At 35.3% G+C, this 12,179-nt stretch overlaps 1 non-coding gene across 1 annotated transcript; it reads right to left on the minus strand.

Moving 5' to 3' along the window:
- Window positions 1-2,099: 2,099 nt before the first annotated feature.
- On the minus strand, window positions 2,100-2,199 carry LOC112692154. Its single transcript, XR_003149390.1, has one exon. It is a non-coding gene; the product is annotated as a U6 spliceosomal RNA (small nuclear RNA).
- Between the last annotated feature and the right edge of the window lie 9,980 nt (window positions 2,200-12,179).

A 12,179-nucleotide genomic window follows, 5' to 3' on the forward strand; every position in this document is an offset into this window, starting at 1 on the left:
GACGGCTCGTCACCACGATCCTATTGATCTACAAGTGTGATACGATTTCGCACGAAAACCGTTTTCCGAACGTGATAATCATATGATATCGAGCACGTATCACGCACGTGCCACTTGCGAAAGCGATCTACAAACGTTGAATGTTGATGATTAAAACGATCGCGGTACGACCATTCCCGGGGGTCTCTGCAGTTCGGAGAGAAACGCGCAGATTCGCGATCCAACGCTCCGAGTGTAGTCCACCATTTAAACGTGGTCAAATCATCAGCCCTTTCACAGACGTGGACTTATAGAACTTTAAATTTTTGAAACCCATATCGGCCCTCGATCCTTGCCGACGGAACGTAAAAGCAGTATTCCGTCCTGTACGCACGTGTGCATGCGACTGGTGTGTATAAAAAAAGCGTGCGTCTGTGTGTCGCGCGTTCGTAAGGACGTGTAATATAATAATAATATTAAATTTACTGCCGCCACCGTTCTCCGAACACTAGAAGCAATTATAACGATCGTGTAATAGCCGTCACGAATTAATAATAAAAACACAACAACTGTGGGGGCAAATCGTTTTCGGCGGAGAAAAAAAAAATGATCAAATAAAATAAAACGTTTAATATTAAAAAAAATACCCATCGGGAAAAAAAAAAAATAACAAAATACCTGTACGACTCGCGCGTATCGGTTTGTTGTACGTATACGCGAACGCCGTACGATAGGCGCTGGCACGCGTGGGCGAGTTCCATTAAGGACAGTAGTGTTGTAAGGATACGCTAAACAGTTTACACGCGCGCGCACTTATACACATAATGAAGTGTATTAAAAACCGTAAGTCGTATCATGCGTACGTAGTCCTGTACGCGTGTGCGGCGTCGTCGTATATAATATCGAAACGATATACACAGGCAGGAGATTATTATAAGTACATAAATATACGGCGGCGGTGGCATGCAGCGGGAGATTATATTAGAAAAAATTAAAAATAAAAACTAGTCGTGGCCACGTAAGACTACGGTCTATTACTACACCTTTGCCTACTACGCGCAGCTGTGCCGGTGCTACTACTGTAATTCGTGGCGCCAACGACGACGACGGGGCCAACAGGTTTGCGAACCGGCGGCTGCGGTCGAAACGCATAGATAATATTCCTAGGGACGTAACACGGGTCGTCGTCATATCGCCGTTCGGATCTCGTGTGCGGTCGAACCGAACTCGGAAATCATTAAATCGACAAACGGATTCGATATCGTAATATCATTACGTGGTTTTTTTTCTGCTCCGGTCGTAGTACACATCTTTCGATATTATTGGTCCGGGTAATATACGGATGAGTGGGCTAGCGTTGGTGTGCGTTTGATAGTGTAACGGACGATGGAAGATGGCTGGACTGGGAGATGTGAAAATTCGGGATGCGGAAAGAACAGCCGACCGGAAAAGAGACGATGGAGCCATCAATAACGATTAAAAGTAAAAGTAGGAGAATCGGTATGAGCACACTCAAGAAATATATTATTAACAACAGTCGGAGGGGTAGTTTTAAGGGTTAATTTATGGTTTTAAAAAGTTTCATTGCTGTGGAGAACGATGGGGCCTGAAGAGCGAGGTCATATAGTGGACGTTTACTGGACTCGGTAATAAAGCAGCTGGTGGAAAATATTGAATGAGCGGCTACAGTGAGAATAGGGAGGGATATTCGAATGTAGCGCCACGAATGATAGACGTTAATAAAGCGACTAAAAATATCGGGCTATTTTGGCAGTAAAGATTTTTAAAAATAAACTTACCGGCTAACCAACTACATCTAATGTTAAGAAGGGTTTCGAAATCAATAGCGGAATTTGAGCAGACCTTAATGCACTGACAATAGACCGAAGACAAAATGTTTGGAGATTGTTTAGTTTATTCTATTATGAAAATGAAGCAGATCTAATAAAAAGTAACCGTAGTCAATTTTGATGCAGAGGTTGATTTATAATAATTAATAATGATGAAGGATGGGATCCTCATTACTCGTTCCTTAGAAACTGATCGAAGAAACTTTGACCAATATGATGTAAAAACGGCGAAGTTGTGGAAGTGAGGCGCCCAGTGGAGTTTGGAAACAAAAAAATGTGGAACGATTCTGCGTGTTATCCTTATGCAGAGACCATGCTAATCTTCTCTGTATTGTTCCAATTTTATTATATGTACAGCCAAAGTAAGTACATTACCCAGATTTACAATAATTAGTTCGACCGACGAAAACAATGAGAAAATTTGTTTTTGGACGTTTTCTGTAAAATAAAATGCAACTACAATACGGCGAGCGCAAGTGAAAAATTAAAAAAAGACGTAACTAATCTTGAGCCGAAAAATTTCAGTCAGCAGTTTCAATACCAATTTTCATAAAATAGTGTTTCGAATGACAGAAGAAGGTTCAAGAGTGTTACATCGAATACATATTTTTTCTCTTCAAATTAAAAATTAAAATTTTAAAAAGTTAGCGTTTATTTACGAGGACAATTTTTTCGGTTCGATTAAATTTTTGATCCTTGCGTACGTATAATATCAAATATATTAATTAACGGATAATAATACATTATTCATCTAATCCTATTCTATTTCAAGAGTCCTGATTTTCATGTTGAGTTTGATTTGAATATTCAAAAATAATAAAAAATAAAAATAAATAATAATTAATAAATAATAAATTATAATAAATAATATTATATAATTTAATAATAAATAATAAATAATATTATAATAATAAAAGTATAATTAATAGTAAATATATTTTAACCTCATAAAAAAAAAATCCTGAAAGACATACAAGCAACATCTTTACCGCATTACAGTCAAATTACGTCACACGTTACTTACATGCAATAAATTCAATTGGTTGTTATTGCCGTCAATATAATGTCTACTAGGACGACCTTGATTTCTTGAAAAAAACGTACCGAGAAGTAATATACAACGACGTTAAACTCAAATGTGTCGTGTACGTGTATAATAGCAACGATTATGTTTTTTTTTTTTTGGATGGGATTGAATTGCTGCTACTTCATTTGTATGCAAATGAAAATTTACTTCGAAAACGAAACGTTCAAAATAATACGATTGAATAATATTAATCATACCGTGTAAACACATTATTCGGTCATGCCGCATCGAAAGATCAAATGTTTTTGTAAATCGTTGGATTGATGAGAGAAGAAAAAAAATTGTTCGACAACATTGAATGTTCGACCATTATGTATAAATAAACTACCAATAATGAATATACTATTACTAGTTGATTTGTCTGAACTTGCGCGGCAGATATTTTACTACTTTGGATTACAGCAGTTTACGATTTCAATGTAAACAAAATTTATAAATGTTTAGCCCACAATTACTGTCGTATAATATTTTAATGTTATTTATTTTTATTTACGTGTACTTTAATTAGTTGTTATTAAAATCAGCATATTGAACAGAATTAAACATCCATTGTTAACCAAAAAAATGAAAAACCTTTATCTATTATGTAATAAAATAGCCGATTACAATCTCCAGTAAAGAATTCTATAAAACGAAATAAAATCGCCTTATTTAGGAAATGATAAAGAGAAAAACTCACTAGTACGTGTACAAAAATTTATGAAGTTTGAAATGTATGTCGAAGTCCACGAAACGCTTTTTTTTTTTTAGTTAGTTGGTTTTTTTAACATTTTTGTGACAAGGGATCTTGCCTTGTTCATTTACGTCTGTGAAACGAAATAATTCTTCTCGTTGACAATAACTGGCCTGATAGCTGATAGTTTTAGCACTACCAAAAGAAAAACTGAAATGGCGGCGCGACAACTTTAAATTTAGATTTTCAATATTCAATTAGGTATTTACTATATTTGGTTAATTATCACGTGCATACATTATTGTACAGTGCTGTAATATATAAATATCTATTGTTTCTTATTAAATATACCTACGCACCATCCATGGAATTTGAATTGTTGAACGTTGATCGAGAAATTGTCTTCATGACTATATGCAGTTATAAATGGCTACAAAATAATATATTATCACTTTTCCACCTCGGTTCACATCCATCATTCAGGACATGAAAAATAATTACAACTCGAGCGTGAAATTTCAAACCAATTACCAAATAATATGTTGAATTTGGGAATAAGAGAAGTTTTTTTTTTTAAATTTTTTATTTTATTACGTTTAAATAGGTAGAAAAATAATCTCTGAACACATTTGATAGCGAGTAAACGTGACGTCGCGTTTTTATTTTTTTAAGTCATTTATCTGAATGTTTGCAATCTGTTTCTATTTGTAGTCACTGACATCTAATCTTTCATACTGAACGATGGAAAACTACTCATCAATTATGCGGAATGTTACAAGCTTATAATTTATGTTGTTACAGTAAATCGACAACATTTCATATAATTATGTATATACTCGTAAACTCAATAAATTTATGTAGAACGTTTCGGGGTGTATTATTTGTTAATTTTTTTTCGATGTTATAATTAATAAGAAAATTATACCTATTATAATTATTCAATTAAAAATAAAACAATACAATGTGTTCTGTATTTCGCGTTAATATTTTGTAGTATCCCAATAAAATTATAAACAGTAGAACATTAAAATTTAAACCATACATAAAATAATAAAAACTTAAATTTTTCTAGTCGTATTTTACATATGTATCTTTTTTTTAAAAATTTAAATCACATTTTTTTTTGTACTTTTAAATGATGAATCAATATACAATAATTACATTTTTTAAAGTATCGATATAACATAAACCTGTATCGCTAAATAAATAATCTTTAAAACCAATTGGATTTAGTAATGATCCGCTAAAAGGTTACTTAATTATTATAAGAGGAATTGAAAAAAAAAAATTTTAAGTACAAAATACCATTAATCATTATTTTTAAATTCCGAGTGAAACGAGAAGTTTAAGAGTACATATTTTTTCATTTTTCGTCTATGTACACGGTTTTTTCGGAAATCTTGGTTTAAGAAAAATTGTTGAAAATTTAAAATGGCGTTTCATTTTTTAAAAAAAAATCCACGTTATAGTCAGTTTTTCGAGTATTTGAAAATGATTACACGATAAGGTGAGATTGGTCGTTTAAAATGTAATGGTACAGACGCACCTCGATATTTTTATAGTATTTGATTCCGGAATCACGTAAAGAAAATAATTATTTTCAAAATTGTTTTAAATTTGCACGCTTGAACATGAAAAATATAATAATAACAATAATAATAATAATAATAACGGTTTGGAAATAGCTGCGGTGTTTGCAACGTATGCCGGCGAAACAATGACGGGGGATTGTCATCGATTGCACCCAATAGATGTGGGGGGAGGGTGTTGGGGCAGGAACGATTACAATACGAAAAACACACAGACGTGTGCGGTACGCGTAGTGGAGTTATCCGCCGTTTTCTTGTTTGAAAAAAAATTATTATAATATCTGGTCATTGCGTTCGACGTTGAATAAATAATGCGTAAACGAACGCGACAAACACATGTGTGAGTATTCGAGCTGGATTCCGAAACACGCGCGTGACACCTGAGAGGAAAAACGAAACGGATCGTTCGAGCGAACGTAATGATGTGCATGACGTTGTGCACTTGAACGGGATTGAGGAAACGCAGTCTCGGGGACACGCGCAGCCGTGCGCATAACGAAACAACAGAGCAATGATATAAACATTTATACAATTTAAGTCGGTCCGCGTCAACCGTGAGAATATTCAGAAGAAACGATGTGAGACAGAGAGATCCTTATTGATATATCCTACTTCGTTTGCGGTGTTCCAGGAAGCGGTCAGCCGGCGTCAGTGATCGTCCAAGGTCCGCTGCTATACACGCGGTATACCCGGTCGTTCATAAATGTTCTTACAAGCGCTGTCCAGTTGTAAACCGTACACGTGTGAGTAAGTGTATACATGCGTGGGTGTGTATGTGTGCGTGTACGATTGTGTTGTAGATCGTCGATCGGTAGTTGTGTAATTAAAATAGCAATTAAAAGTTATTAGACGTGACGCGAATCGTTGATTATTGATTTCCGAGCGGCGGCGCTTATACGATTACGTAATTCGGAATGTTGTTCGACGTGTAGAACACACAACCAAAGTCGGTTTTCGATTACCTACAATGTAGGCCCTACGTCGATCCTAACGATGCGTTTTCGTATTTAATACGATTTCGTTATATTTATATATTATGGTATCATAAGCGTTGTGATACGAACCGACAGCGAACGTAATTACTGCAAATTTAATGTGTCCAATTGTAAAATTTGGCCAATTGCAGATCCTGGAAGGGAGCACCGAGGACGAAACTCTGTAGAGAGTCGGTTGTAATGTTGCGATTTTTATCACGGTTTATCGCTTACCACCAGGTGCCAGTGTCGAAAATGTATTAACTTTTTCACAAAAACAAAAACCACTACATTTTATGGTGCGTATCACGGGGTATACTTTATAGGACGTGAACCGTTTTCGATTTTCGTATTCAGCTGCAGATTTCAAGTCGTGTACCGTACACTGGAAAGTATAAAATATACAAAAGTATCATCCTGAATCAAGAGTTTTGATGACGGATCTTGGTAAACGAAAAGGTTGATTTTAATAATAAATTTGGTACACCTCTACCTAGAGCAAATAATATATGTACATATTACGGCAGTATTGATAACAACTTATAGGTATGGAGTTTATGAAAATAAATTAAGGCGTAAGGGAGAAATACTCTGAAACCGTTAAAAAGTAATAAGCACCAGCCATTTTGACAACGATCCATACGGAACTTCTGCCGTTCATTGAAACGCTGTTTTCGACTTAACGCAATGTAATAATAAATACATATGAATACCTTCACACACACTCGCACAAGTGCAAGGATATACTCATTCCTATTCTTTCCGATGTGTTTTAACTGCTCGCCAGCGGTCCACGCACACATACAGGTAAGTACCATTAAAAAACCAGTAATTCAAAATATATATTATACGTGTGCCCGTATATTATACATTCGATTTATATATAGTACCATGTGAATACCCAAGCGCGTATATAATAGTATTTTAACGATATTTGCGTTTACAATATGTGATATGACACAACTGAATATGGGGCATTGTAAATAATTGGTGTGATAAACAACCGTAAACAGACTCGGTGAAATACGGTTTATCGTTTAATATATGCAAAGAGTAAGTCATACACATACACACACACACACACACTTACAAAGCATGAAAAGGCAATTCGTAGACTGCACAAAATGTACTCATGGCGAAGTGTATGCACTGGTGTAGTGCATACAGTACTCGATATAGGTATAGGTCGGCTACAACGACAAAACGAGTATATTATTATTCGCACAGTAAAAAACAGCAATGAACATCAATCGCGTTGTCCCCGTTCTTCGACTGTTGTTGCGCTGGAGTTTTATGAATTGGTGCGTACTCGTATTAGATATGCGCGACTGCCAACTAACTCTTCTTCGGGTTGGCAGCGACTTCACGTTCATGCACAAATTTCTATATATACTATATATATGTGCGTGTGTGTACCACGATAGTACGACCGCGGTAGCGGTTGGCGTTCAACGACCCGATGAAAAACTCCGATATTGAAACGAGGAGACGATATCAAAAATGTTATACTTTTACGATATAATTTATGCTCGCCGTGCAAAATAGAGAGAATACGAATGCGGATGTGCGACGAGTGTATCATGTAAACCCTCACAAGCTAGAAAACTCGCGCGCTCACGTGTGCTGCTCGTGTTAATCCGCGAGATTAGGCGCGTAATAAGACGATAACAATAAAAAGGAGAGTAAAAAAAAAAAAAAAATACGAAACACAAAAGACGCTCCAGAAAGAGCTGTACGTGTGGTGATAAATCCGCTATGCGTTCGTGCAAGAGATTCTGCGGGGACGCACGACGATCGGCCAATTCACTCGTATGTACGAGAACCGAGACCGCGAAAGGAAAAATAAGTGAATAAAAAAATAAAAAAAAATGTTGAATAAAAACTAATACCGCGCATCAGTACGTTCGGTCCAAACCTGTTTGCGGTCGCGGTCGAAATCGAAAACGATAGTTTTACAAGATAAAATAATAATAATAACAATAATAATAATAATAATATACAATATGTGTATGCTATTACTGTATAACGTGTGCCCGCGCGCACGATAGACAAACGTAACATCGTATTTTTCATTCTGCTCCAGTCATTTCGGTAGCCAATTCGTGTCATAAACAATCGGGATTATCAGTCTTGAGATCTGGCATGAAATAACTACGTATAATACGCAAGCGTGCTCCGTCTACCCCCCCTCTACAGCACCCTGATTCACTACTTGTCACCGGACCGAATGACCCAGCCCCAGTTACATAAATCTTCAAACGAACACGGCGAGGAGTTTATTATTAATAATATTTTTGAGTATGTAGATACATTTTTTCAACTCGATAACACTGAACACGTGTATTATAATAGAAACGAGAGCTGGACGGAGTAAGTGATTATAGAACCCGGATGCTGATGCGTTACAAAGTCTACAAAAAGCCCTTAAGAAATGCATCTACGATCTAAAAACAATCCTCAACGTATTGTGAAAATGTATGGTCGATTTATGCGTGGTCGATTTTTCGCCATGTTGAAAGATGGAACGATGTATGATAACTTAAAGACATAATGAATCGGACATATGTGCTTACACATTTCGGTCATCTGAAGAGACGACCAGAAGAACCAGATAAATCCACTAAATAAATATATTCTAACTTATATTGATGTTACCGTGCAGACGCAAAGACAAATCTTAATATCCTACAACTTCTATACGAAGCACTTGGACTAATACGGCATTAACAAAATCTTGCGATTCCCAAGACTTCGCTGAATTGTATAACTTAATATAATTTGACAAATCTTGTTCGAGTAGAACACCATAATCGATCATATTAATCGTACAGCGCAAATCTATACGATCGACCATATGGTCGCGATTCGGATAAGCTCATGAAGCTGAACAAATATATATTTTACGAACAATGTGGAATATTGGACAGACAATGTACATTTTGTTCTTATGTGTGTCCCGAAAAATACGAAAACACGACCGCTTAATCGTAAATATCAATTATTGTTCGTATAATGTTTACTGGTTATACCGGCACAGCTATTAATTTAATCAATGTAATATGGGAAAACAATAGTTACTTTGTTCTGTACTAAGATAAAATATACAATAAAATTATAAAAACTTATTCGTACAATATTATACAGTACATTATTATAAGTTTAACGATTATTTATTTCTGTTCAAGATTGCCCGGGCAGAGGCCTAACCTAACCTAAATGGGCGATGCGTACGTATTTCGGTACTCCGTGTTTCCCGTAACATCCGTACACGAACAGATAAACGTAATACATTTCCGTGTACCAAACGGTATCGCAGCCCGATGGGAACTCGCAACTATGCACCGGACGTTATACGGTTTAAATACGTTTACGGTTTTTAATAATATTATAATTTTTAATATAAATTAATTGTAATAACCGAATAATTATTTTTATTTTTATACTACTATTTTTGAATTCTGAAGATTTGAAAAGAATTTTTTTCACTGGACCTAATTGATTAATTATTTTAAACTTTAGGACTCCAATGTAAATTACTTGCCGACCTCTGGTTTAAACGTTAAAACAGAAATACCACGACGAGACGACCTGGCAGGTCTGCGCGTCTACTACATACGGTACTGTATGCTGTTCGCGCGAAGTTGCAGCGGTGCACGACTTTACGTGATTGTTTATTATTTTCAGTCGTAAAAATATAAAATATTGATAAACCACGGGCATAAAATACAACGAACCCCGGTCGCTACCGTTACCGGTTCGACACATTTTAACGGTTGTTATTGCGTGTACGCGCGCACACAAGTAACGGATACACGATGTTATACGAACGACCGCTGTTGTTTGCGGGGGGCCCCGAGATGGTAATATACGATTCCATATGGAACGGTGACACGATTGCGAACTTTTTTATCCGCCTTTAATCGTGCGGTGTTATCACATTTGGTGTTTTTCGATAACAAATTAGAACTACCAATGGCCCCAGAGAGCTTTCATAGAACGTATCAAATGCGTATAAATGATCAGTTTTATATTCAACACACGTAGTGATATCAGTTTTAAAAGAAACACAAGCTCAAACTCTGACACTATTAAATTCAATTAAAAACAATGTACATAATCCTGTGGCCGAAAAAGATAAATCTAGAATTGAATTAACGTTACAAAATTATAATGATTATAAAATACACAAGGATCTAATTTTATGTTTAAGAAAAACTGGAAATTCCTACCACGGAAAAAGTTTAAAAAAAAAACCAAAAATGTAGAAAACGTATTTTAAAAATCATTATTTTGTATATATTACTTTAAAATTGTTTTATTTAATACTACATATTACTTTGTATAATTTTATTTTACTTTGTACCTAACTTAGTTGTTGTTTATATTGTATTATTAATATCAATAGTTTTAAAACAATTTTTGTAAACTCGGAAACATAGTCTATAGAAACGTTTGCAATCGTTTGTTTTTCGGCTAAAAACCAAATTTTCTGATAAGCGTCATTCATTGACATTCGTGTTATACCCAGTGACGTATAGGACCGCGAAGCGTCGCTGCGGGGGAGGCCGCGGGAAATATAACCGAAACGGTAATGCGACGGCCATAAAGAACAACCGTAAACGCGGTATAAGTATCCTCGACGCAGGAGCTACAGGTAGCCAGCCGCCGGATCGGTCGTGTGTACATGATACCGTAACAAGGGGCTAGATAAATCGAGTCCGCGATATTTTGTGTACATTTTGAAAGCGGTAAATGGAGTCCCGGGAAAAAAAAATATTAGGTAATTGGGGTCCCGGGGAAAAAGGTAGTAGGTAAATTGAGCCCCAACTACTAACTATACTACCTCACTGTAGTCGTTTTACAAATGAAAATTCATACTGTTTCTATCGGTTATTGATTCCATCGTAATCAAATAACTTCGTAACATCGTAACTTAGATTATGTCTAATTAAGAAACGTATATAGGCATATACGTACATTAGTTTATCGTATATCGTTTGTCAGTTATCAGTTAACACCAATATTGATGATAGGTCTTATGATTATACATAGACATGAGCAGGATCCCCACAAGGAGAGGGCTGATGGACCTTGAGTAAAGGTGCCGCCCAGCTATTTTTAAGGGCCCTTTGGCCCGATGGAATTTATTTGTAATTTTTGAAATTTTAATAAAAATGCTTACATTAAATAATATTGTAAAATAATATTTTATATATATGTTTAGTTATTTTGATAGTTCAAAATGCGGGTAAACCAAGATTACCTAGAAATGAATGGATTGGCTTCAACAATATCATTAGTATTATTACTGAGTTCGCTGAGTTCAAAGCCCACAAAATAAAATTTTAACTTTAAAAAAATATATTAAATATAAATTAAAATATACTAATTTTTTTATTTTTTAATTTAAATAATATTGTAATAAAAAAATAAAATAGGCATTATTAATGTTGAAATGCTTATGAATCTTGAATGTGAATTGGTATAATGAAAAAACAAATATTATTCATAAAACAGTAAATTGTATTTTTGGAAGTATTATAAAGAGCCCGGACAAACATTTAGTGTAGGGGCCCGAAATTGTATGTGGGGGCCCTGGACACGAGTGTACGAAATCTGAGCATTTTCACCATATTTTTTGTAGCGTGCATTGCGTACTGTACGTCGATATGAGTTTGTTAAATTCGTATCTTTTAAGTTTTTACCGAAAATGTAATAAAAACACAATAATATTAAAATTGACTTCTAATAAAAATTATTAGATATTTAAAAAAAAATTGTTTACCTTAGACTTAACCTACTACCATTTTTCCCGACATCCAACTTACTTACTATCTTTATTTTCCCGGGACTCAATTTACCAAGAAAAGGTTATTTAGGACCCAATTTACCAACTCTCCGTAACAATACGTATGCGCGTACGAAAAAGGAGTACGAGACCGGTTTCTGAGCCAATTTAATACAATGCTCGAAATTATTTTTCCGAGCATCTTCTTCGGCAAATGGCGTACAACTACTATAATGATA

This window comes from Sipha flava, unplaced genomic scaffold (genome assembly GCF_003268045.1).
Source record: "Sipha flava isolate LNK unplaced genomic scaffold, YSA_version1 70_pilon_pilon, whole genome shotgun sequence".
In the NCBI taxonomy this organism is placed as follows: domain Eukaryota; kingdom Metazoa; phylum Arthropoda; class Insecta; order Hemiptera; family Aphididae; genus Sipha; species Sipha flava.